Consider the following 13,650-nt stretch of genomic DNA (forward strand, 5'->3'; position numbering starts at 1 on the left):
TAAATGCCCCCAAAAGAAACTCTCCTCCCTATGCAAGAGCAATGCAAGGAAGCTGGGATCCTCCATCCCGTAGTAGGTATCTCCAGAAATCCAACTTGGGCCCTTTCCTTTCCCTAAACCTGACACACATCTGAGATCCGGGTCCCAGGGATGCTGACATCCAGGCACCTTGGACAAGTGACCTGCAATGTACCACGGGCCAATGGGAAGCAGACCCCACCAAACTTTTCCTGGGAAGGGGCTGATAATGATTTTACAGCCCACAAGGCCCACTGGTCCTCAGTACTCACTGGCACCCCACAACCATGTGACATGGCACAGTCCTCACCTATCAGGTGACCTTCCCCAGCGTTGGCATAAGCTTAGAGAGAGCCATCAAGCTGGATATCGCCCGTAAGTGGAGGAGGGAATGTCCAGGTTCCTGAGGACAACTGGTGTCAGGAGGGAGGAGCTCAGAGGCCAGGATTGCTTGTTCTTGGGACCTAGGGCCTAGGTTGGGCAAGGCTGAGACAGTCCACACACAGCAGCCCTTCACCGGGTGCTGTCGTTGCTGTGGGACAGAGCCGGTGGCCCTTGTGTAACTCAGGCCTGAAGTAGGGTCTTCCCTATCACTCTATGCCAGATGCTCCACACTTGGGGTCTGTCAGCGTTTCCAGGAGCAGCTGCACGGGTAGGAAAGTGCTGGTGCTCTGGGGGCAGTGCGGTGGGGGGGTCTCCTTCCAGCTCACGGAGGAAGAATCAACCCGGATGTGAAAGAGGTGGATACAGATCTGACGGGAGCAGACCCCTTCAGCCCTCAGTCCTCTCAGCCCGGCTTTGGGCCACTTGTGTGCCCGCTCCATGACTCTGTCTCCCTGTCGCTCTTGCTCCTCCACTGTCATGTCCGATGCCACCACTCTCCCTTGAGCTCCATCTTCACATCACCCTTCACTCCGGCAGTGCGGATTTACTCTTCCGCCGGCCCCAGCATGGGTACCTCCCAGCTCCGCCCAAGGCTGCCCTCTCCCCTCCACCTGTTTCCCCAGCTGAGCTCATCCATCTCTGGGCTCAGCCTTGTCCTATGCCCTACTATTTTCTCCACTTTTCAGTCCTCACCTCCACCAGGCCATTGCATCTCTACCCTGAATGGAAATCCTTAGTTTACATCCTCCTTTCTCACCCAGGCTGCCCACAGGTCAGTGTATCCGTCACATCGTAAAACTGTGTCGCTAAGTTCATTCCCTTCCCCTTTCTGTCATGACCATTGCTCCGCCCACCTCCCCACCCTCTCCATTCCAGTCTGTACCGCTCTCCCTGCAGCTTCGAGAGATCATCCCACACTCCGAGTGGGTGCTGACCCTTCCCCACTCTGCACTTTCCACTGGTTCCCTACTTCCCTGTGCCCACGCTCTTCAGGTTATCAAATCCTGAGACCTTGCTGACTGTGGCAGATTCCAGATAAATGTGCAGCTCCCTGCATCTGCCAGGTGGACTCAGTACCTTTGCACACCGCTTCCCCACCCGAAATACCCCCCCTCCCCCGCATGTGTTCACGTGAGCAAGATCCACCTTCCCATCTCAGCTCAGCCTCTCTGTTTACAGGCTCACTGTACTGCCTGTGACCACTGGGTTTGTCTGCACACGTCCACAGGCTAAACAGTCAGTGTGCCGTTTCTCTGTGGGACTGTGTGATTCAAAAGTTAATTACTCCCCTAGGTTCTGTTGTAAATTTGATGGTTGGAGTGTGTTTGCCTCGGGACAATGGACAATCAGTAATAGGGCAAGATTACTCAGCCATCTGTTTGCCCTAAATCCAAAAGTCCCGGGGCCCAGTATCTATAGGACAATCTGTAAACAGGGTGGTCGTAACTATTAGTCAGGATGTCTGCTGACCATCAGCATGTGACAGTGAGCCAGTAACCTTTGTTCTTTTTTCTGTGAATCTACATGTTAACCCCCCCCCCCAACCCCCTATAAAACAACCTCGGACTCTGAGCCAGTTGCCTCTCTGAGCTATTTTGCTTCGGGGGTGCCGTCTGGCCAGACTAATAAAGGTCTGTTTTCCCAACATGGCCGTTGTGTTCCTTCCCGGGTGGTCCTCACTGTAGTCAGCTCCTTGGAGCATTTGGTAAGGCCTTGGTCTTACATTCTGGAGGCACTGCTGGGATCCCCGGGTGTGCTCCACTTCAGCTCCTTGGAGCATTTGGTAAGGCCCTTGGCCTTACATTCTGGAGGCACCGCTGGGATCCCTGGGTGTGCTTCACTATAGTCAGCTCCTCGGAGCGTTTGGTAAGGCCCTTGGTCTTACATCTCCTTGGTGGGAAGTGGGGAACAAGCAGTCTCCCACCTGTGCCCTCTGTGTCCTTTGCTGCCCCAGTCCTGATGACTGTGAGCAGTGATGCAGCACTGCCTGTCCTGGAGGCCCAGACCCTGCAACAGGTCTGCACAGCTGAGAGCAACCCCCCAGCCTTGATAAGCTGGTCCTGGACAGGAAAGTCCCTGAATACCTCCCAGGTCACAGCCTCCAGTGTCCTGGAGCTGCCCCTGAGGATGGAGGGGGATTGACCTGCCAGGCTCAGCCCCCACTGGGCTCCCAGCGCATTTCCTTCTTCCTCTCTGTACAGTGAGTAGCAAGACAAGGGTGGGTGGGTGGGTTGGGGGGGGCAGGCTGGGAGGTATTTGCTATGAGGGAGGGGCTGAAGCCTGGGGACATAAATCCACCTCACTTCCTCTTCCAGGAAGTCTGTCTTCCTGTCAGTGTATAGCTTCGAAGTCGGAGGGCTCCAGTCCCTGGGTCACAACACCCATCTCCGGATGCCGCATGGGGGCTGCCTTCGTCCTTATCTGTGGCCTTGTCAAAATCTGCTACTCCAGTTCAGCCTGCCTGCCCCTCCCCAGGGTGTCCCATGATAGGTCCCCATGTCCCATATAGGCTGAACTCACCTGTTTTGCCTCGAGTTAGAATTTAAAGGTCTGAGTCTTATTTGAGGCCCGTCTTGACTCTGTAGATGTACAGGAGCCCAGGGGCACAGGGTAGAGCATCCCTGGATTCTACCCCCAGTCCAGAAAAATAAATAAATAATTTATGTATTGAGGAAAACCTTAGTAAGAAAACAATCTAATATAAACTGTGTCGAGGACTTGAATTTCATCAAAGATAAACAGAATCAAAAGTACATGAAAACAAAGGGGCTGGGGATTTAGCTCAGTGGTTCCACCGCCTGCCTCGCAAGCACAGGGTCCTGAGTTCGATCTCTGGTACCAAAAAAAAAAAGTATAAACAAGAAAGTACATGAAAACATACTGCATGCCTTTGGTCATAATAGATAAGGAAAATGTAGTGTCCATGAGAAAACACTAAAGAAGAATGGCTTGAAATGAAAGAGATCAGCAAACCCCTGCATAGTGGCAAGCCCTGTAATCCCAGCACTGGGGAGGCTGAGGCAGGAGGATCGATGAGTGGTTCGAGGCCATCCTGGGCTACTAGTGAGTTCAAAGTCAGCCTGAACTACACAGTGAGACCCTTTCTCACAAACAAACAAACAAACAAACAACAAAAAACCCCCTAGCTTTGGAGACGTATGGCAACCAGAACTCCTGGACACTTCTGGTGAGAATAAGAAATGGCATAAGGACTGTAGACAACACTTTGGCAGCTTTGTAGAAAGTTAAACACGTCCGTCATGTGACATCTCAGACCCATTCCTAAGTATTTACCCAGTAGAGGAGAGCACAAGTTTACACATGGTTATGCAGCAACTTTAACAGCCCAAACAGGACAACCCATAGATCCAACCAAAGATGAAGTTGTGCACATTCATCAATAGTATACTCTTCTAGCAGTGGAAACAGAACGAAGTGCTGGTACATGCTACAACATGAATACATTTCAAAATAGTTAGGCTGAATGAATAAAAGCAGACAGAAAGTGCATACTGTGCAGTCTGATTTATACTAAATCCCTGGAAACACAATCCAGTACACTGTGACAACAGATCACTGGTGGCCTGGGAATGGAGCGAGGGAGGAAGCGGAAGGAAGGGTTATCCAGGGACATGGGAAAACTTTTGGGAATCAATGGGCATGTTCATTGTCTTGATTGTGGTGGTAGCTTCATCTATGTATACATTTTAGGAACTCAACAAATTATACACTTTTAACATGTAATTTACTGGATACCAATTACATTTCATGAAATATGTCTTTTAAAACAATCTCCAAATAATTTTTTTTTTTGCTATGTTTGGTACCAGACTAACAACATAGTCCTTTGGGCCTTTTGGCTCAATGCAAAAGGATGGATGGGGCTAGGACTCTGGTCAGATGAGCTACTAGGCAGTGCTTAAGTCTGGGGAGATGAGCCGGGCCTGTTCCTCCTTCTTCGACCCTCTCTTCTCTCCCTCCTCCTCTTCTCTCTCTCCTTTCTTGTCCTCCTTACCTCCTTCTCTTCCTCTTTCTCCTTCCTTCTCCATTCCCCTCCTGTCTCCCCTCAGGTTCCTCATCTCTCTGGCCCTGTCCTTACCTGCTCAGGGAAGACTTAAGAGTGCTGGCTGCTTTTGGATCCATGACCTTATGAACTGGCTCCTGCTTAAACTTATAGGAAGCCATGTCTGGATCCCATGATCCCACTGGGAAATTATACAAGAGTCAACTCACTACTTTCCATCTCTGGGCTCAGAACCTAGTTTCACCCCCAAGGAAACACAGCGTGGGCTGGGAAACACAGCATGGGCTCTCATGGAGAGGTATAGCACTGGCTCCTCGGAGCTGCCTTTATTTTATACTCTCAAGAAAACCCATAAGAACTTCTACATCCAGTCCTGAAAGGTGGTGCTGGCAACAGGTCTAGGCATCCTATTGAAAACCTGCTTGAGTTTTCCCAAGAGATTCCACATGGATTTGGGAACTGTTCTACGTATGTGTCAGGATCTTCTAGTTAACAGGTCACGCCTACTTCTCTAGTCAGTTTAGACCACACGCTAATCTCCTAGCTCAGTGCCACCCTAGCACCCTTCTTAACTTCTGACTTCATCTATGTAGTGTTCCCCAGTCCTCTTGGACTAAGAGCAAACCTTCCCTGTCTTATCCATTGAGTCTCTGTGTCTCATACATAGAGACTTCTGGGTCCTCCAAATCAGGATGGCCCCTTCTTTTGATTTGATCCAGAAGCCACGTAGGGCTAAGACTTTGTTTTGTTTTGTTTTTTTGACCGGGATCGAACTCATGTCCTTGAGCTTATGCAGCAGGTGGCGAAACCACTGAGCTAAATCCCCGGCCCTAAGGGCTAAGACTTTGGAACAATGGACATTATCGTATTTCATTAAAACAGCTCTTTCCAAGTTGCCTTTTGTAGCTCCAAATACACTGTTGGCTTAAAAATCATGCGACTGTCTTGAGGACAAGGCCACCAGTGTGCTTGAGGAAAGGAGTACTCCTCCAGATCTCTGAGGACTGTAGGAAATTTCCAGCTTTTTGAGCTGGGCATATTTTGTGTCTCCATGTTTTTCCACTTGTTGCATCAGCCTTTCCAGAATGCCAAGAGCTCTGCTGATTTTTCTTTCACAGGATAGGCTGCCTGGCTGGCCCTGTCCAAATTATGGGCAAGCTCACACTCAGAGCAGGCTGGGTATCACTGGGTCACCTCAGAATTGTTCCCTGGTTGTTGCACGGGAGTCCTTCCCTGTCACGAGATTTTACATCCTTCCAGGAGTGGAAGTTCACATACTGAACTGGAGTATGTTCCCTATGTCTTATGTCTAGAACAGTTCCCTACGTCTTTCTCTCATGTAATTGATTTCATTTTAGTAAAAGAGAATGGGCTGTGGTCTTACTGAATGCCCAACATTTGGGATATATATAATTATTCCTTCACCTCTCTTTTCAATACCTCTTGGATGGCCCTAACTTCCATCCCTATGGTTATTGTCTTAGTTCAGGTTAATTCTCTCATATCTGCTTCCTCTCTGCTTCTAATGTGAAGAACACAGTGATAAACGTGACAAACGTTACTGCCAACATTGTATTATAAAAAGCTGGCTTTGGCTGTGTTTTCTCCTTTCTTCACTGCAGTGAAGGCAGATGATGCCGTGAGCTGCCTTTTGGAGAAGGCTGTATTTCCAGGAACTGAGGGCAGTTTAACAAAACTAGTGCACACCCAAAGTCTTTAACTCAACTGCTTTGAGGAACTGACTCCTGCCAGCAGCCAGGGAGTATCCTGGAAGCAGATTATTTCCTGCAAGCCTTGTAAAGATGATGGCATCCGTTGATATTGAGATCACAGCCCATGACCGACTCTCTGTCACATGACAGCTAAGCTGCAGTCTAATTCCAGACCCAATGGAACCACGAGATTATGCTTCTTTTAGCTGCTCAGTCTTAAGAAAATTTATTAAGCAGCAGTAGATAATGAATACACCTTCCTTGGCGACAAATTTGATAATCTTGGGTTTATCACATGCATGTCCCCATGCCAGATACATGTCCCCTTCCAGGAATCTTCTTTACCTTTAGGGTGGTGGTCAGAGTTCTCCCCCAGGAGAATCTCTCCTGATGCCTCCAGGAGGAGACCTCGGTCCTCAACTTGATCTCCACAGCTCTTGTCATCAGCATCACTGTGACCAGAACATGCTGATGGTGATCTTCTGTGTCCTGGGGAAAGGAATGAAGTATGGAGGAAGGTCCTCAGAATTGTTTAAGGCACAGGATGACTCGGGTTTTCATTATGGTAAGTGGGGGTGGGGACAAGGTATGCAGGGTCGCAAACCAAAATACTCACCCGGGAGGAGTCAAACCTGAGCCTCACCACTCTTAGGATGCAGAGAGATTATAGGGCTCAGGGTTTGAGACAGGGCCACTCTGAACATGACAGTGTGGTGATCCCCTCAGGTGCCCACATTGCGTCCTCTCTCCTCTCTCTGATCCAAGCACCTGACATGTCAGTGCCATGGTCATTAGAACCTGGACGCCTGAAGACTCTGACAGGTTTTATGCCAGAACCTTCTGAGAGGGTCCTTCATTCCCAGCGACACAGCACTCACTCATATTTGAGGTTCCTAGGAGTCTGTACAGCTTAGTGTTCATTTCCTGTTGCAACCTTGGAATCACTGGGTTCACCCATTGGGTGAAATCCAAAAAGCTCCTGTGACCATAGCAAGAACTCTCTTGTCCTTGAGGCAGGGACTATGACCTCTGAGTCCCTGAGGAAGAAGGAATGAAATGAAGGGGTCAGTGTGTGGGGCAGTTTATGTCTGGATCTGGTAACTGGATTCTGGAAGGATGTCAGTGCCACTTCCTTCCCCATGTCCATGAACCCTGCATGGGAGAGCCTGGTCTACCCCCATTCTGCTTTGCTGAATCACTGGGTTCTAGATGTGTCACAGAAACTGAGTGACACCATTCCTGTGAAAAGGCAGTGGTGGGGCATAGCATGTTACCCAAAGGGTAGCACAACTGGGCTAAGGAGACAGGAGAGCAGCTCAGTCCTCTTCCACTGAGTGGCTGGGTGTGAAGGAATTTAAGTGTTCTGGGGAGAGGAGGCAGAAAGGGACTGGTCGGAACCAGGAATCCCGGCAGGACAGTCCACATGTGGTAAGCTGGTGTGACCGTGGACACTTTGTAATTGAGGCATTTTCAGTGTCTTCTTTCGTCTGGTCTGCTCTGCAGCTGCTGATGGCACCCTCACTTCTAATCTAGGTCCACAACATCCTGTTATTATTCCTCAGCTTCCGCCCACTGAAGAGTTTGGTTCTCCCAGGCTCAAGGGAATTTTACATCTGAGGGGTCTGCATCTTCATCTTGAAAAACACGCGGAATAATTGTGCATTTACAGCTGAGTTTCATGGCCTCTGGAGACAAGAGGTGAGTAAAAAGGAAACACCCACTCGACCCCTGGACTTTGCGCCCTCCCTCTCTGAGGAATCTGAAGACTCCGGATTACCTCTCTATGCTCATCCCTTGTTCCTCCCCGCCCAGGTCCCTTTGGGTGTGAGTTTCCACAGCTCAGCCCTGGCCCTCTTTCCTCTCTGCTCATTTCTCATGTTCTCCCCTGATGGCTGTCACCCCTTTCTGTCCTCTCCAGGCTACTGAGATCCCCACACTATCACATTTTCTTCTCTTAATCATTATCCAAAAATCATCATCCATCATTATCCAAAAGAAGATCCCCAGAGTCACAAAAGATGTCTCCCTGTCACCCACCACACCCCAAAAACAGTGAGTCTTGCAAATTTCCCTTCCTGGAAATGGCTCATGTTACTTCCTCTTCCCTTCCTTTTGCCTGTCCCCTCCTCCAGGTCCTGTTCCTCCTCTCCTAGGACCCTCACCCTGGTGTCCTCCCAGCTTCTTGGCCTCCGCCTTCCTCTGCTCCCCGAGGGGTTTCTCACCTCACCACACAGGGTGATTTCTCCATCCAGGAGCCCACTCTCACCTCCCCTGCTCTAGACTCAGGCAACTCTCAGGATGGCACTGGAAGCCGGCAAGGTCTGCTTCCCACCGATTCCTTCAGGGTCACCATGAGCTGAAACCTCTGGGGGTCATTAGCAAACTCTCCTGCCTGCACTGGACATTCTCCACTCACAGGGTAACTTGTCCGAGGAGGAGAAGCAGGTGTCCCACCTGGCTGTACTGGCTCTGTGTCTGCCCAGCTCTGGGGCCCTGGGCCATGCTTCCACACTGCCCCTGCCCGGGGAAGTCTCCACTGGACCTGTGGTACCCGATGGAAGCATTTTTGTCTGTACTCTTCACCCAGAGGAGTACTTGACACACAATAACCTCTCAATATCCTTTTGAAATTTTAAAATGATCTTGTTGGTTGGCAAACATTTTCATTCCAGGTCTTCTTCCTCCTCAGTCACTCTCCGGATTGCTGTGCTGCTGTCTATAAGGGAAGTTTCAGTGGTCCCTATCCTGCCCCATGGTGCGCATATAGGAATAAGGACTGGGTGTGCTCTGGCTCCAAGAGCAGCTCAGTAAACTCTGTTGATAGGACAAAGCTCAGAGAAACCTCAGGCTCAGAGTTTTAGGCCCAAGTGGCAAAACTGGACATCTGGAGAATCTCATTCCTTTATAGCAAGCAGCAGGTGAGCTTGCTCTCTGTCCTGGAAGGAGGCATTGTCTCCCCCCTCAAGGCTCCACCCTGAGACCCTGTCTAGCTAAAGAGAAGTCACGGCCTCAGACTTTTTGAGCACCTAGCAAGATGAGTAAGAGCACAAGACACTCACAGAGGACTGTCCTTCCCAACAAACCTTTCCAGTCTTCTCTATGATGTGGGAAGCCTTAAATTTCTTTCATAAAATTCATTTTGCCAGGGTGAAGATTCTTTCATTTGTGATGGACACATTGCATATAAAAGTGCCAACATCTGTGCAGTTCCCAATCAGAAGACAGAGCATGTGGTAAACAGAGGAACCCAATACTCTGATTTCACAATTCCGTGCATCCTCTCTGCATGGTGTGTTTGAGGAAGTTAAAAAGGAGAAGACTGTGACAGGGAAGATAAATACAGCCCCTGGTGGGGGGCTATGAATCCATTGCACTCCCCCTTCTAACAGAAGCCAAACTCTACCTTTCACAACTCCTCCACATTCCTCAAAGGACATGATCTCCAGGAAAGTGAGATTCTTGTGTGAAATTTTGTTGAAACAGAGCCTCACTATGTAGCCCAGGCTGGCCTTGATCATGGTGATCCTCCTGTCTCAGCCTCCCAACTGCTGCAATTAGAGGCATGCACCACCATGCCCAGCTGTGTGACTTTTATCAGGCGGAAGTTGGCTGAGTTGCTGTTGAGGGGAAAATGAGTGAGTGGATCACTGAAAAATTACAATTGGAAGTAAAGCTCTGCTGATTTTAGTTCTAGAAAGTTTAGTGCTCCTGGCCCCTGGTCCTCACCCTGATCAGAGGGATCCTCGTGGGAGCAGGCTTCCTCCTCACCTAGGCCTCGCCTGGATCTACTACACCGGGTGAGCAGGACAACCCCACTTCAGGGGGCCCTACCATAGGTCCCCAAGTCCTAAGGGGGGGCTGAGATCTCCTGCCCTACCTAGTTAGAATTAAAGGGGCCAACCTGGATCCGAGACCTGTTGGTTCTGCAGGCCCTGGCGGTGGCCAGAGGCGCAGGGCTGCGAGGCCTCAGCGAGATCGCTGCTTCTCCACTCCAGAGACTCGGAGGGAGACTTGCCTGGACTCACACTGCTGGCGACCATCTGTGCACCTCCCAGTCCTGTTCCCCTGTCCCAAGCCCAGCCCTGCCATGAGGGACCAACCTTAGGGACTTGTTTCCCTCCACTCCAATGTCACCTTGTTGACACCCACTGTCTTGTAACTCACACCTTAGTTCCTGCTGCACATCAGCTTCACTCTCTTTCTCCCATAAATCTGTGCTTTCAGATGGTCACTTAGGGTGGGCAGAGCGAAGCCCAGGGCTCCCAGGGTCACAAATGTGAATGAGGGCCCTCCTGTGCCCGGGGACAGGAATCCCCATCCATGACCACAGCGATGCTAAGCAGTCCAGCTCCTGCTGGGTCCCCGACTCCACTGCAGCTGCCCCTTCTGTGCACCCAGGACGGCAGTGTGGACCTACAGAGCACGATGTGTCTGGCCTCTCAGGCTCTCAGCGTCAGGGGCTCCTGTCCTCACGGAGAGAGTCGGAACACAGCCCAGGAGACTTTGCTGGTGCTGTTTCATTACTGTCTATGTTAGTCTGCTTTCCCCAGAGAAACAGAACTCAAGTGCTGTGATTTTAGGGTTTTCCTCAAAAACCTATGTGTTGGAAACTTAACCCCTAAAGTTGTTGGAGGTGGTGACCTTGGGAGGGAATTAGGAATGGATGGGGCTGTGGGCTCCAGGCCCTGCCATGGCATTAGGGGGTTTACAAGGAGAGGAGCAGAGACCCCAGCTGGATGCTGGCTCTGACTCATCATGTGATGGCTTTTGCTGTTACACTGCAGCAGAAGGACCTCACCAGTGTCCAGCAGATGCTGAGTCACGCTCTTTGACCTCCCATCCTCCACAGCTGTGAGCCAAATACACTTCTACTCATTGTAAATTACCAGCCTCCGGTTGTTTGTTATAGCACCAGAAATAATATATGTATAGTCTTTGTCACACATCACACACACACACACACAGGCACTGGGCATGGTGAGTGCTGAGATGAGCCTTATCCTGCCCCTTACCCTGAGGAGACAGAACTCCTGTGAATAGACAGATGACCCTAGGTGACAGGGCACAGGACTGTAGGACAGCGTCTTAGTAAGGGAGAAAGATTAGGAATGTCATTTTCCTGGGTGATTTGCAGGTCACTGTACATTTCACTCAGGGCCACCTGTGACCACCTGGGCCGCCAGTCCTTGTACCACAACCCAGCAGCCCCTGCTCTTACTGACTGACCCCAACTGCCCTCCTTTGTGCCCAGCAGATGTCACACGTGCAGCCCAGTGAAGGCCACCATCTCAGTGCAACTACCTGGAAAAGCCCAGGGCAAAGGTAGCAGTAAAGCCCCCTGGCTGGTGCCCAGCTGGTTTGCAGCAGGTTGCGATGCAGTGAAGTGAGTTTGGGGTGCTCTGACGTGCAGCAATGCAGGACTGAAACAGTGACCCACACAGGCCCCAGCTAATAGGGAGAAGGCAAAATCGGAAGTCCACTTGTCTAACCAACTTTGCTACCTTCTGTATTACAAGGATTATTTTAAATGGCAATTCCGAGTCTTCTGTGAGGACCCTGTGAAGCTCTGGGTTCTATCCACAGCCAGGCTGGAGCTGCACTTCCAGATTCCTGTCCCTGTACGTTTCTGGGTTAGAGGTGGCCACAAGAGAAAGAAGTTAAATAAGTCACAAGACCGAGGGTCAGCAGGGCCCGGGGCTACGGCGGCTTTCGCAGATCCCTGCTGCGTCGTGTACTCGCCTCACTGGTGTGACATAACCGCTGACTCCTTGGTCTGATGGGGGGTGCTTTCCCTTCCTGGTCAGGAATGGGCGGAGGAGGCAATGGGAACAGGTAGGCAGAGTAACAGCACAGTCTCCACCTTGCTTGCCCTTGGAATGGGCAGCAACAGCCCAGTGACCCGGACAACAGCTTGGTGTTGTCCCAGGACACTCCTGAGGTTGGACAGAAGTGGGAGTAAGATCTGCTGCATCCTGAGTGCCTCCTTCCAGGTGGACCTTGTGGCTCTGTAGCGCACCTGACATGTTGACCCTCAGATGCCAGACCGCGGGCCCAGTCTTTATGATCTGGCTCCTGCACAGAGCTGTGCCCATGAAACCTGAAACAGTGCTGTCCTCCTGCCCAGGGATCCCTGGAGCCAGAGCCCAGCCTGAGTGGAGGGAGCAGGCCATGGTCAGTGCCCTGACGTCTGCTGGGCACAGTGGAGTGGAGCACACACAGAGCACAGAATTGGGGGGGTGGCTGAGGATCTGCCACCGTGGGAGAGTGAGAGGTGCTGGGAATGCAGTAGCATAGAGCCCAGCTCTGTCCTTTGTCTCAGAGTCGCTTTGTAATTCAGTTCCTCATGACTGCCTGAAAGTCCCGCCATGTCCACTCTGCCCATTCTCCACTGAGAGCTCCCGGTCCACTCCAGGACTGTGAGGTCCCCACCCATCCCTGGTCTGTGCCCTGCCATCTCGGCCGCCTACCCTGTGACACTGGGATTACCCAGTGACTGTTTCCAGACCCATGCTGCTCTCTTTCAAGGAAACCACTGGACCTGTTCCTTTTACCTTTGCTAGAAACTGCAAGGCACAGCCCGAATGGGCACTACCTGGCTGCTAATGAGTGAGTGAATGAGTGAATGAATGATTTCTCCCACCATTCCTTGGGACAGACTTGACAATTCTTCCCTCCCAGCTCAGTTAGTTCTGGGTAGACAAAGATTGATGAGGTGGCTCCACGGGCAGACAGTGACACAAAGACAGGACACTTGTGTGACCGGGGCAGTTTATTTTGCTATCTTAGTTTGTTTCAGCAGCTCTAGCAAGATACCATAAACAGGGTGGCACAAAACAAGAGACATTTATTTCTGACAGTTCTGGAGTCTGGGAAGTCCAAACTCAAGGCACCAGCGGGTCAGCGTCTGGTTTCGTAGAGATCACGACTTCTTGTTGTGTCCTCCTACGGTGGCAAGGGCAGACGAGCTCTCTGGGGTCTCTTTTATAAAAGCGCTAATCATAGTCCTAAGGGCTCTTCCCCCATGGCTAAATTACCAACCAGAGGACCCTATCTCCTGTTACCATCACCTTGGTGATTTGGACTTCAGCTTATGAATTTTGGAAAGATACAAATATTCAGACTACTCTGGCCCTCAGCAGTATCTTCTGAAAGTTGGGGAAATGGATGTAGAAGGCCTCCCAGCTCTTTTGACTTATAGCCCTAAGTTCCTCTTTTCTGTTTGGATTCTCTGTGGCTTCCCCGGATCTCTCCTTGCCATTGTCTCCTCCTCTTTACAAATTGGAGGCCATAGGAAGCAGATGGGCCATGACCCAACCGGGCTAAGCACTGGGATGTTGTAACTGCTCCTGGGTGGGAGAGTGCCTGGGCAGGTTGAGGGGCTCAGGAGGGTGGCAGGGTGGGATACCAGCTGACATGCAAGAAGTGGGTGTGCATGTGCATGTGTGTGTGTTCATGCATGTGTTCGGAGAGGGCCAGCTATGCCTGCACAACCCCTGTACCTCCCCTGCTCAA

This window comes from Heterocephalus glaber, unplaced genomic scaffold, assembly GCF_053883595.1.
Source record: "Heterocephalus glaber isolate CG9 unplaced genomic scaffold, H.glaber_assembly_v1.0 deba00001745, whole genome shotgun sequence".
In the NCBI taxonomy this organism is placed as follows: domain Eukaryota; kingdom Metazoa; phylum Chordata; class Mammalia; order Rodentia; family Bathyergidae; genus Heterocephalus; species Heterocephalus glaber.